At 36.5% G+C, this 15,192-nt stretch overlaps 1 pseudogene; it reads right to left on the reverse strand.

Moving 5' to 3' along the window:
- Window positions 1–2,835: 2,835 nt before the first annotated feature.
- LOC138189486 (angiopoietin-2-like) lies at window positions 2,836–15,192 on the reverse strand (annotated as a pseudogene).

Genomic DNA, 15,192 nt, shown 5'->3' on the forward strand with positions numbered 1-15,192 from the left:
GTGTCCCACTTTACGTATTACGAAGACGCAGAGTGTCCCACTGGACGGGTGCACGACCACAACGTGGTATTAATGATCCTCTGAGGTCCGTGAACTTGCATCGTTATTATCACCGTCGTTGTCATCATCGTAGACGTCTAACTCAGCAGGAACGCTGCTGTCTGGCATCTTCCTCAGTCTGTCATGTCTGTCCTTATATGATCTTTTGCCGTCTAAGGTTTCTAAGGTGTACCTATCTCCTTCCAAAATCTCTGCTATCCTGAACGGACCCCTGAATTTCGGATCTAGCTTTGTTTGGTTTCTTTCCTCGTTTTTACGTAATACAAAATCACCAAGGTTAAACCTAACTACTTGAGCCTTATTTTTGTCGAACCTATGCTTATCGTATTTGGCACTTGCTTCTATACTTTTTATCGCCTGTCGTTTTACATGGGAGATATCTACTTCTCTTTCTTCGATGTTGTCGGGTACGGACAAGCCGTAGGGTCTCGCTGTTTTACCGATTAACAGTTCCAATGGGCTCGACTTAGTCACGCGGTTGAGGGTACAATTTAAAGCCAGTTGTGTTTCCCCGATCGCGTCTTGCCAGGACCGTCCGGTCGTTTCTATTGTTGTGAACGTATTTTTTAGCGTACCCATGATACGCTCTACCTGTCCATTGGCCCTGCTAGCACCGGTTGCTATTAAGTGGAGTTTAATATGTTTGTCTCTGCAAAAGTCTTGAAATTCTTTGCCCGTAAAACATCTTCCCTATTATCCGACAGGGGCTGCCGAATAAGAATATAGCGGACATGAGTGCTTTAATGGTATTAAGGGAGTCTATCTTACGGGTGTGGTGCAAGTATACAAACTTGCTGAAGGCGTCGACCAACACAATGACATATTCCTTCGCGTCGTTTTTACCGCTTAGTTTGCCCGTGATATCCATGTGAACCGTGTGCCAAGGTATGCTGGTCTTAGGTATGGGGTGTAGTTCGGCTTGTATTTTGCCGGAACTGGCCTTAGAAACTCGACAAGCATGACAGTTCTCAACGAATTTGAGAACGTATTTCGCCATTCCTTCGAACCAGTAATACTCGTATAGTTTCTCGAGCGTTTTATCCCATCCTAAGTGTATGATTGACTGGTGTACATGGCTGATCACGGACCACCTAAAGCCTCTTGGGACAATGGGCAAGCAGAGAGTTCTGCCCCTTCTTTGTATTTTACGGTACAGGGTGCCGGATCGTAGTTCGTAGGTGTTCGCGATGTCGTCCGCAAGCTCGTCGTTCCGCAACTTATCAACGATTTCGGAGATTTGGGGGTCGCGACGTTGCTCCGCTAAGAGATAATCGTCGGAGATTTCGGCCAGATTGATTTCCTTTTCTGCGATTTTGTCGATCGTACGGTGATCCGAGTCTACGGGGTTCCACGAAAAGAAATCGGCGTGAGCCATTCGTCTGCCTTACCGATACATAATGTCGAAGGTGAAAGTTTGCAGGTAGGCCCACCACCTGTAAACCCTGTCGCTTAAATGTACCTTATTACTGGATGCCTTCAGGGAATTGCAATCAGTGACAACGATGAATTCTCGACCGTGTAGGTAATGGCGGAAAAGTTTGACGGCGTTTACAACCGCCAACGTCTCCAGTTCATAGGAATGGTATCTAGATTCCGCGGGGCTAGTCTTTTTACTGTAATATTCTACTACTCTATTTTGACCTTCGACCTTATGCATCAAAATAGCCCCATATCCTTCAGAACTAGCGTCGGTATGTAGTTCTATCGGGTAGTTTGGGTCGAATATCATTAACACCGGTGCTTCGGTCAGGACAGAAATTACCTTTTGCCTTATTTTTTCATGTTTATCCGTCCAAGCTATGCTTTTGTTACCGGAAGTAAGCGCGTAAAAGGGTTTCATTATCTGTGAGAATTTAGGGACGAATTTTCGGATGTAAGAGGCTAGATCTATGAATTGTCTGAGCTGTGTGACGGTCGTTGGCGCAGGTAAAGAGCTCAGGGCGTGTATTTTACCCGGGTTGGGGCGAACTTCTCCGTCACGGATTACATACCCCAAATAAAGTACCGAGGTCGTTAGAAAAGAACATTTTGAAAAGTTGAAAGAGAATCCGGCTTTTGCGAGGGTATCCAATACGGTGTTCAATCTTTCTAGGGCTTGATCTATCGAGTCGGCAATAATTAGAACGTCATCCAAGTAAACAACAACATATGAATACGCAAGGTCGCCTAAGGCATTGAGAATGGCCCTCTGAAAAACGGAAGGTGCGTTTTTCAATCCGAACGGCATGGTTAGGTACTCGTATTGTCCGTCTTGGCTTACTATCTCGCGACCAATCATAATATCGTACTTTAAATGACTATCGTCAAGGACGTGAAAAGCTATCTCCAATGTAAAATCGTTAATACGTACGACGGACAAAATCTGGGACGTACTTTTAACGCAGGTATTCCCGATTCCTTGCATTACTATTACATCAGTCGTTCTCTTACCGGAAAATTTCGAGGCTACGGATTCTTTAATTAATGAGCACTCGGCTCCGGAATCGAAGTAAAACGGAAACGACTCACCCAGATGACTCAAACTACCAATTGGCGGCTTCATCCCACAGAAGTCGACTCGGGGTTTGTTCTTGGGGCTGGATTTTCTGTCTTGTTGTTGCGGACAATCTGGTGCGATATGGCCCTCCGCCTTACACTTGAAGCAAACCAGCCCCAAGAACAAACCCCGAGTCGACTTCTGTGGGATGAAGCCGCCAGTTGGTAGTTTGAGTCATCTGGGTGAGTCGTTTCCGTTTTACTTCGATTCCGGAGCCGAGTGCTCATTAATTATTGTTATTATTGTTATTATTGTTATTATTGTTATTATTGTTATTATTGTTGTTGTTGTTGTTGTTGTTGTTGTATCGTTATAATCGTCTATATCATTGCTGTTGTTGGTCCTTTTGGTTTAATCATCATCGTGGCACGTTTCAAAGTATAATCCCAACCTCTCCAACGGAACCATGCGATACCTTCTATTAAATAACAGAAAGGAAGAATTGTCTTTTGTCATTAAACGGATAATACGAAACATGAATGGCTGGTTGTACGTGACGACATTATTTTGTAAGCAATCATACCTTGTCGAGCGGTTAAATCCTGAGGATCGTTCAAATAAAGACCGTTTAATCCTCGTCCGCACGATTTCCACCACCATCCGCCTTTTAGCATGGAAGCGCAGTTCAACGATGACCTATCGTTGTCCCTGTGTGAAATGAAATATCGTCTCGAACAAATAGTTGACTCTTATTACGATTAATCTATCCGATATTATCCGTTCTTCAATGCTTTTTGCTCTATGCTTTCACATAACCGAAATTGTCATTTCATGCATTCTATCAAATGAAGAAATAACGTGTTACCTGTTGTACGTGGAAAACGGACTATTGTTCGAACCGTACCATGGATCGTTTAATGAGTCACCGGCATTTCCGTCGTAACCGTCAATCTCCAATTTATAATATTCTCCTTCTGAATAGATTTTGAAGTGAGAGTACTATGCGTACCTAAACGAAAGTACATACATATATAATTTTTGTATGCGCACGGATATACGGATGTTCCGAAACGTTCTATATCTTAAATGTACAGAGAAAATCGTCTTTGAAATCCTCTCCGATCTATTCTACACAGACATTAAAACGTCCGAACTTCGCATCCAAAATCAGTTGCAATTGTAATTTTGATATTTCTTACCTTTTGTTACCTTCGAAATCTTCGAGTTCCACCCGAAGCATGTAATCTTCGTTGTTAGTTAACATGTATATGTTTTCGTTGCCAAGCCAAAACTCTCGAGCAGGATCACCAAAACCTTTTTTATAATCAGCCCAATCACGATTGAAATTTTCTCTTGGCTCGCCGAAATCGTCTCTTCTTTAAATAACCTAGGAAAAAGTGGAAATTCTTTTTCGAATTATGAGATAAAAGAAGTAGGAAGATTAAATATCTTTTACCAACGAACGCGGCTGTTTATTGTACGCACAGTTATTCTTTTTCTGTAACGACCTAAGAGTATAAGCTATCGATTCTACATTGATTCTACATTGATTCTACATTGCGAAATATACTTTTTTGGGAAAAAAAACCCGTTCTATCACACTAGTTTTATCTCGATGCATGATGCACACGCGTATATACATATTATAGTATTTGGACGAATCTCTGTTTTACCGTCCAACCTCCTTCGGCGATATCCTGCTCGCAATAAATCTTGAGAAACCAATAGGTTGTTCCACGAATTTGAAGATAATAGACACCGCTATCTCTCATGCCAGCATTTAACAAATCAACACATGAATAGTCCTGTAACGTTAAACAATATGTACATGTATTATCGTGTTTGTAAGCATTGATAATATGGAATAACGCTTTCTTTTTCTTGCGTAGATTTTTCACTCTGTTACATATTACGTACATAGATTAGTAGTTTTCTCTCTTTCTACAATATTGTTATACATATTTAATGTTTCAATTATACAATCGTATTGTAAAAACTACTTTTCTCTTTCTTTCTTTTTATTTCTTCTAGAAATATGGTATAGGTTTTCAAAATTCCCATAAAGGAAGGATTAATAAAAATTTCACCGACAGGGACTTTTTACGAGCCATATTCGAACGTTTCAAAGTTGATGGTTGTACGTGATGCACATGTGTACATTATAGTGACTTTGTGTGTTATTTACGGTTTGACGAGACGAGTAATTACGAGCAACTTCAAAATGACCGTTTAAACGAAACATTCAGAATGTTAATCGATGTATTACGTAATAAATTTTTCAAATCTGAACATTTCTTTGTGTTATAGCACATACGATATGTACGTGAACGAAGGTGGGCATATACGTAGGCATGTCGTGTATTCTATAAGTGATTTAACTATACTGTATATGCACGATAAAATGCATATGTTTAAGATTCCTTCTTTCTCTCTCCAACCCCTTCCCCCTTCCCCCTCCCTACACAATCCCTCCTTTTCCGTAGTAATTGGGCCTCCCCTTGTCTACACATTCTTCACATAGAAATACAGCAGCGTTGTTGTTACGTTTACTCTCTCACCTTCTTCCGTTTCATCGCGTTCGTTCGCTTATTCGCTTACAGGGTCTTAGAAGGTAACTAAACTATAGAAAAGAGAGAGGAAGAAAGAAAAAAGTATGTTTGCATAAAAGTCATGCGGTATATCGATTATTCCACTTTGGTCGGTTAAAAACCAAAGAAGAAATGATAAAAATATAAAATACTATATAAAAACTGTTTCTAATTCGTTTGAACGGTGCCGATTACCAGTGACGTTAATTGGTACGGGTTGAGAATGTTTTTGTTGTTTATTACCTTAACATCTTTGTAATTAAGGAATGCATCGGTGGTAAAGGTGGAATTTGCTGTACTTGGTTTGTTTTTGACACTTGGAAATATAACACCACGATTTTTAGACGATGATCGCTGCGAACTCGGTGATAATGGGGGGCCTATTGAAGGATTGGCTGTCGAGTTGGAGAAATTAGTGGAACCAGCTATTTGCTTGAATTAATGAAATTATTGATCGATACGGCGTTCGACGAGGTCGAGGAAGACATGGACATCGACACAGACGAAACAATGGTAGTCGGATTGACCGGTGAAACGGTTGTTTCAACTGCAATGTCATCAGAGAGTTCAACGTATCTGTGAATCGAAAGAAATTCGTTCTACATGAAACATAATAATTAATTACATAGCAATGTAATAATGGTGTTTCGTTAGTTGAACGTAGTATATTGTCGCTACACTTTCTACATATTTATTTATTTATTTATTTACTAATATTCTTTTACATCGTTCTTTCACGCATCATATACCTATGTATAATAATATATTGGAATATTCACTAACAACAGATGCAATCAATTCGAAATACGATTCTTTCACATTACACGAAACGAAAGATTTCTTTTCATCGAACGGAACAAAGCAAACAGATAAAGATAGAAATACGTATGTACATTGTCTGTTATTATTAGAGAGAAAAGATTATTTCTCGAAAAATGGAATGGAACTGACAACGTCGTAAATGCCTTTGGTTTCTATATTATTTCGTAACATGATGTATGATAATAAAAGCAAGCGAATAAAGTATCAAAGAAGGAAAACTAACCTATTGGAGTCGTATTCGACAAGGCGATCGATCGTGGGATCTAGCAGCAATTCCGCAGGTATTGGACGCTGAGCAAGGCTAGCTACATCGTCCTCCTGCTTTCGAAGTCTATTCTCCACTCCTTCTAAATTTTCGATAATCTTATTCGTTTTCGATCTTAAATCCGCATGAATTTCACTGATCGCTCTTTCTTGTCTTTGCGTTTGTGTAAGTAATTCATCGGATTTTGGCAAGAGATCGTCCACGGAACTTTTCGTGCCAACCTATCGAAAAAAGTATAATACCTATCTATATGGAATGCCGTCAAGTGGACATGTAAAATTGTGCATGCGGTCATACAACGTGATTAACACGGCAGGTAAACAGTGAAATTAACAATTTAGCCACATCTTCTCAGCTTACCACGACGTTCCAGACTTCATCCATTTTTTCCGATACAGTCAACAATTGGATATATTTGTTCGACGAGTCGATCGATTTTACTCTGCCTTGGTGGTGGCGGCTCGGTAGTTGTCGTTGTTGTTGTTGTAACGTTGAACACCGGTCGACCGTTCGTACTTCCTCTCACTAATATCGCATCGTGCACGTCACTCATCATGTTGTAAATAGTTCCCAAACGATCGGAAGCCAAGTTTACGTGAAACTGTAACTTTCTGTCCATATTGTTTGTCGCTTGCCTTAAATTTTTTATCCCGATCGTAATGTGATTTATTACTTCATTACTCATCGCTTTAGTGATTTCGATTACGCTCATACATTGACTGGCTTTTTTTCGCTGGCTTCGGCATTTATGTCGTCATTTTGTAACAAGTTATTATCCAATTGATGTTTCAAATCGATCAATTTATTATCTATATCCGATACCTTTTGATCAAGTGACAATAATTTTTCACCAAGAGTGAAATCGGATGATGATGGATTTTCTCGCTTCTGATGGATTGCTTGTAATTTCGGACCTGTTTTGCCAAATAAATGCCAATTTATACGATAAACTTGAACAGCGAATGGCAACCGTAGAAAGAAAAGAAGAAGAAGCATCAGTAAAAAGATAAAAGTATGGAAAAGAGACAAAGAGAACGAAAAAAGGGGAGGGGGGAAATACAGGGAAAGCAGGCTTGTATACGTTTGTACATATGTAGGTATATACCTATACAATAGGTATATATAGGTAGGTACCTATAAACTACACGTAAATACAATTGTTAAGTAAACGATATAGATAAAAGAAAACCGGTTGTAAATGTAATACAATTCAAACGACAATTTGTAGTTGCGATCCATGTTTGTTCTAACCGAGTCGATCAGTCCAATATTTTTTCTTTTTTCTTTTCTTCTTCTATAGATACGTCTGTTAACGAATTTCTGTTTTTACGTATTAGCATTTTATGTACATACATACATACGTACCGCTTCTGATTTCACTGTCGTTTTTATCATCGCTCCTTTTTGTCGAGTATGCAGATTCAGTTGAAGAAAATTCAATTTGATGAGAATTGAAAAGTTTTAGATCTAATGTTCGTAGCTTTGTAATAACTGCATCGGTTTTATCGATATTATCATTCACGCGTGAATCCAAAGCTTCCACTCTTCTCATCAAGTGTTCCACCGCTTTGTCCAAATTTTCAATGCGCTTTAATTTTGATTCCAAAGTCGAAACTATAACCTCGAAAACGTTAAAGAGGTATTGCTCTCTGAAAAAAAAGTACCGAAAAGTATTACGATCAAAGAATGAAATTCGTTTTAATTTCAATTAAGAAATTTTCATTTCACTGGAGTAATGCAAAAGTAAGAATGTTCATCCATTGATTCGTTACATCTTAACTATCTCAACAATTAATAGAAATTTCAAAATATGAACAAATTATCAAATTTGATTAATATTAGTTATTATAAAAAGCTACAAAATTAATTCATCTTCTTTAAATAAATTAAACGATATTGATAATCGATACATCATTGCTATAAATGAGGAAAATGTTGCTCTATCTTATATAAAATAGTATCGGATCTAAGGTAAAGCTGAATCTGAAACAACTTGCACAGATGTATCCTTTCTCTCGTTACGATGTAAACTGTAATTTTACGCAATCCATAGGTAGGTCAACAGTCGTACTCTCCATGGTTATTACGGTCCTTTCGAATCTTACAAATCTGTAAACTTTATAGTGTAATGCCTAAATTTGTAGAATTTGTATGTAATTGTATGTAATGTAAAATATAACGGCATTGTTGTCATTACTTTTACCACATGTACACGACTACTGAACGATAATCAACATACTTAAATAATTAACATACATATACATTATTAAGAATTACAACATATTTTCGTAAATTTTATTATTTATTCTCTTTTCGTAACTCTGGTTTACTCTGGCTTTATTCGTCGAATAAAAATGTAATTTATAATAATAATTATATATAAATATAGTATGTAACATGCAATGATTATAGAATGTAGAATTATAGTAAAATATATACAGAAAGAAAATGACTCGCAAATATTTGCTCACTCGCTTTTACTAAATATACAGATACGATAAATATACCTTGTAAGGAGAGTAGGAAAATATCCTAATTATTAATTATTCCAACGAGGAGATCTACGTTTACCAGTTTCAATGATTTTCAAATATATTATTGTCAGGATCATGATTTTGAACAACTTTTTCCTACGTATGTTTGGGGCCCTGCTCGGCTGTAGCTTTCGAGATATGTACATATTCGTAAAAATACCTTTGCTACCTTTTATCTTGGTATCGGTTAGGTTGCTGGCAGCTTTGTGTACCGGGCAAGATGATATTACCTATACGTATGTATGCGAGTTTATGGCTCTCGCATAGATAAAGCCAAACTTGTACTGTTTCGCGTTGCAGGATCGCTGGATAGATGATTCCTCCACAGTGAAAGTGAACAACGAAAAACGGAGAGTATTTACACCAGTTCACTGGTGGATGAATACTCCGGATGAACGCTAACATATTCTTGGCGACTGAAATAGTGAATTGTTTAAATAATATATTAGAATCTGTTACTTTTTCGCTAATATTCTAAATCTTCTAAATATTTTCGTGTAAATTACAGTTTACGTTGACGTTGTACACCTGTGCTTAAAATACGGATAAATCGAAATTTTGTTCCTTTTTTTCTTCAAATTGATGAACATCTACAATTATTATTAAAATTACACATTGCACATAAGAGCAATCGGCCGAGACCCTGTAGCCTTGTAATTGAAACGCCCGCTCGTTGCAAGTTTGATAGTCCTACGTGCTATAATAAGATTATTCCTACGTAAAAATGAATTAAAAAAATTAATGACAAGTGATTAATAAGAATTATTAGTAAGGAATACTTTTTAAATCCTATTTAACTGATTTGATATGATGAGACGAAACCTTTTATGATCATAAGAATATATAATAGAATGAATAATAGAATATATAATAGAATATATAATAGAAAAGTTTGTGAAGTTATCTTATGTTTACTTTACCCTTTCCGATAATAAAAATACTTTATGATACTTATCAGCTTCTTTCGGGCAAAGTTATTTTATTTTTACAATATAAAAAGTTGAGTTATCTCTTTTAATTCTTTAGAATTACGATATTACAATCATTAATGCCAGATTCATCGAGGAGCGATAAAACAAAGTATCCTCAAAGGTCACATCCATCAAACCCAGTTGTTAGATAAACTTTATGTAAAATTTTTGATCGAGAGACCTTTACAAACACGACGATACTGCTGCTGCAGTGCGACATGCTCGACGTATCGTCGACTGATTGAAAAATGGTTCACAATTCGATCAACTGTATAGGCAGCTGAGGTTAGTATTGCTTAAATGCGATCGATGATCGACTATGTCTACTGTCGTAGTTACGATTGGCTGAATGAGAAACAAATATTTATACAAGTATGTATTTGGTGCTGACGAGATTTACTTCTGACTGATTTCTTCACATATACTTGAACGATTCTAACTGAAGAATGAAATTTAAAACGTAATTTTATTGTATTAATTTCTACTTCGTTGCAGCTATTGCCGATTCATCTACAAGTATAGTATGTACGTATGATTATACAAATTATAATAATAAACAGGTCTCGTGTTCCTAAGCCAAAAAAAATCGTTCTCTTTACTTTCCTTCTAATTATCAAATTGTCAGATTAATATTTTATACTTTATCTATATGTAAATGAAGTTGTCTATTATAAAATTCTATCATCTCAAACGTATCGCGTAATTTTAATCGCTGATATTTCTGTTGTTTCAATTATTATGCCGACATCGTTATGTAATGTTACCTTAAATAATAATAAGACCTTGTTCTTTCACGAATGCTCCTCTTAAATAAGTCTCAATAAGAATAATTGATACCATAAGCGTAATTATTATAGATATCGGTCCTTCGATTCATAGAAAACAGAAAATGTCGCTATTCTTTCAAATACAATTGTATCATATAAGGTCCATGACGTTGCAAAAAAAAAAGAGAGAAAGAAAGGTTACAATATAAACATACATGATAGAACGCATGTTTTAATTTAATTTATTAAGCTATAACTGTATAATTGTTTTACTTGATCCACATTTTTAACCAGCTTATAACGAAAATGGGCATGAATATTATCGAAATTACTCTAGTGTAAAAGTACTCCGCAGCGAAACCAACGAATAAAAACTAACAACGACTATTGAAAGGTGGAAGCGGAATTACAACGAGCGCTTACAACGGACGACATTCCACAACTGATATCTTCCGTAAGATTGAAAGAGGAAGGTAACAAATTACGAGACGAATACCATGATGATTCTAGGAACGACTAATGGTAGTAGATGTAACACGTGTATACATATATGTGTCGGAGATGTAGGGATGGCGGGCCTTTCTTTTGGAATTTTGGGAAGATTCCCAATACTTTCGTTAAACTGTTTGTTTAAGCTGTTCAATATAGTATTATAACAGTGGACTTGAGGTTGAGGTGACACTGCCGGTCACCGAACGTAGCCACGGTCTCGGGATGAACGTAAAAGTACTAATGTTGAGGGACACACGTTGTATTAACAAACAAGTCCCGAGGCTGGAGCAATAACGGCTCTACGCGAGCCTAGTAACGGTGCCTGGAATTTTGTTGATAACCCTGATCAATATGCAATTGACAAGTGTGATCGTGTCAGTCTTTTATTTGTATGATCACCTTGGAGAGTTGATACACAACGTCAAACGATTAGTCTAAAAGATACCGAACGTCATAGCTAACGTCATTTCAAGAATAGCTTATAACTAAATGTTCAAAAAGTTGTCCCGTTGACCGTGGATTCGTTAAACCCGAGAACATTGTTTATTTAAGAGTGACTTTACGTTATACAGTTAAACCTTGTTTAATCAACTCCTGTACATATTACTGTAAATATAAACCTTTGAACAACTATAATGGCTAGTCCTAATGAAGAAACACAAGGCGCCCCAAGAACCAGCACCAACCCAACAAACCCGATTAACCCGACATATGTATATCCCCCCCCCCCCCGTCCATGTATCCTGACATTTACGAATTTCCTACTACGTCGGTCTACAACCTTCGTGTTATTCTTAGGCAACAGAAGCAATATTTATTAAGAACTAATATCGATAAAGTTGTTATGCGTAAAGGTAAGTAAGCGTAAACGTACATATAGTACATAAACGTACATATCATCAAACTTGTAATGAATTTGTCTCTCGTCTCTTTTCGCGTTGCAATCTATTTACATATTATGTTTATTTTTCGTAGAGTCTGACATTGATATATCTACTTCCCGATTGGTATCGATCGCTTAAGATGGATAATCATGAAGACAGTGCGATGCAGGCTTACAAATAAAATGTTTACAGTGAAACTGTTAGAAACTTACAGTTCTAGAAAACTAGATTTAAGTGATTTTTGAATACGTTTAATTTTCTTGTAAAGACTCAACATTTTGAACAATTTTTTCCTATACATGCAAGAGTCTGTCGGCCATAGTTTCCAAGATATTGCGAGCAAAAAAACTATCGATACCATTACCGTGAGTAGTACTGCCTGTAATAATTGTACGTTCGTGGCAGTGTATGCGCTCGTATTAGTTTCCAGCGACCAGATAGAGTGACCTGACCGAAACCTGACGCTTATTCTCTGTTTATTGTGTATACCATATGATGTATACGAACGAAGGTGGGCCGAGACCGGGATACAGCTCCGTGGCCCAACTGCACATGGGAGGTTCTAAGAAATGTCTGTCTGTCTTACAATTCAATTAAAGATGAATATCATTAATGTATTGAGCTTAGCTTCTTTAAAAACCAGTCACCACGAGGAGGTCGGCAACACTTACATAAAATATTTTGTAAAATAATATCAATTATTTGAGTCATAAGTTATGACATGACAGGTATTTTTCTTGCAACCTCGAATACGCAATTGTGCATGGAACCTTTAAACTCACCCAAGACTCTTGTTCATAAACAGAAAATACACTGACACATATGCCACTACGGATGGACAACGGGGTACAAGACAGCTTTTTTACAAATATCTCTGAAAACAAAGTCGAGCTGGAGTAATATATATATTAAAGTTTTTCAAAATGTTGATTTCTACCACATATTTGAGAATCGTCGAAATTGGTAGGGTGAGCTTCTCTATAAATAATTATAAAAATTTTTTTACGCTTGCATATCAAAATATAGGTGTCAACAAGATAACATACAAGCTCGGATTTAATAAACCGATTCCGAAATAAGTCCATATTTCTTTATCGCAAACTAAAAATGTCCCGTTTCCGTGTGAAGTTGACAAATCGATTATGAAAAATGTACTTTTTCGCACATTTTACTAATTTACAATATAAAAATTGGGATTATCGTGACGCAACGAGTCTCATTTTACAGATTATTTTATTAACTCACAAAGTTCTACTGAAACTTTTTCATGTCCAACAAATAGCGTTCAAGGTATAAAACGATATGTGAAAAAAGGTTGTGTTTTTCGTTTAATCGGTATTTCTTTTATAAAGCATCAAGGGAAAATTGTTTCAAAGTCGCTTTATATAATATGCAAAAATATTTTTACTATCAATTTGTTCCTGAAAAAATATTAATTCAAATAGACTAGAAGGAAAACACTAGTGTATATGCCAGCTAATACGTTACCACATACATTAGAGAGAATATATGGTTTTTCGTATTTGTTATCTTATACTCGTACACACATACACATGTAAATCTTACGCATGAAAAAGAGAATGATGCGCGCGCGAAGGGAGATGTTGAGTTTTTCTCGTTGACTGTTCATACTATTTTAAATATCGTATTATATTATGCAATTTGAGTCTGATTGTCGAAATTGTATTGATCTTACGCGCCAAAAGTTATTTGATCTACACAAAAACCGAACTGATCGACTTATTCGAGTTAATCAAGATTAAAGATTTGCTTTTGAAAAATAAAACGTTGTAGATGCTAAAACAAAACAATTTTCTAGACAACCGAGATAATCTCGGTGTAGCTTCTGCCTACCAGTTTAATTAGACGATTAATTAATTATTAGTTGTGGTTTGTGCAGTGTCGTTAGAAGAAGGTGTATCAAATACAAGAATTAACAGACTCGTTATTGTTGACAAGTTCTTAGCGATAAATGAAATGGTAAATAAATGAAAGAAAAGATAGTTTGGCTAATATGTAATAGACACGTAAGTGGAAAGCGAGATGAGAAGGCAACCAGTATGTAATTTCTAGAAAGAAAGCAAGGTTTACAATCAACGATCCGATAAAATTCATAAAATTCTATTACATAAGTGACAAAATATTCTTTAGCAATTCCGCTACTATTATTAAGAATCAAACACCTTTCGCGTTGTTCTGCGAAGTTACATAAGGGAAAGTCTAGCATGAACCCCAATAGAACGACAACACAAGGCGAGACAACACGACGACGCGGGATTTATAGCTATATACTGCAGATTGTAGATGTATGCTGCTACACGCTGCACGAATTGAGAGGATGGAAAGAGAAAGCGAAAGAAAAAGGCGAGTATAAACCTGTTTCAGTACAATAACGGAAATTCTTGGTTCAATTTCTTACGATTAAAGTCATCGGATCAAAGCATTAAACTTAAACCAATTTTATTTGAATCGGCGTTACTTTTATTACCACATTCGTTCAAAACAAATAACTCATTTTCATTTTCCTAATATTAAGTGGTACAAATTTGCTACGCAAACGAGCAAATCACAATTAAATTGTACTTGTTTCAGAATAACAAATTCCAGAAGAATTATTTGATTTTTTAACTTTTCACCGCGCAGGAAACACAGGAAAGCTGTACGGACAGACTGTCCGTTGGTCAACTACGATTAAGTGAATATGTACACACACACATATATGTTATACACTATAAGCTATTCACAAAATTAAACAAGAAGAAGAAATTAGTCTTCTCGAATATTTATCATCGATCAATCTATCGAATGAACTTAAGTGATACAATGCCTGTCATTTTTCTCTGTTCTCAACTTCCGATCTTTGCAAAAAAAAAACAATGTTAATTAATATACTTTATTGTTTTTTATGCCAACTTACCTATTTCGTTGGGAATTGCGGCTGGGTATCGGTATCGTGTTTCCAGTGATGTTGCCTCCATTGTTACTAACGTTACGGGTATTACGTTCATCGGCAGAGGACCTGGGTAGTCTAGGACTTCCAGCAAACACGATACCCAATAAACATGTGACAAGTACTACAGCTTCTCTCATGATCGAACAATCGCAGAGAATGAAAGGAATATGAAAGATATGGGAGTGAATGTATATTTAACGGCAATGTCAATGGCGAGGAAGTATAAAAGGGAAAGGAGAAAGAAAAGAAGAAGAAAAGAAATAGAAGAAGCAGAAGAAGAAGAAGAAGGAACAGAAGAAAAAGAAAGAGAGAACGGCAGAAATAAAGAACGGAACGAAGAAAAATACGCGATTTTAAAAATTCACGTACCCACGGCACTC

This window comes from Bombus flavifrons, unplaced genomic scaffold, assembly GCF_040668555.2.
Source record: "Bombus flavifrons isolate JBK064 unplaced genomic scaffold, iyBomFlav1_principal scaffold0073, whole genome shotgun sequence".
Taxonomy (NCBI): domain Eukaryota; kingdom Metazoa; phylum Arthropoda; class Insecta; order Hymenoptera; family Apidae; genus Bombus; species Bombus flavifrons.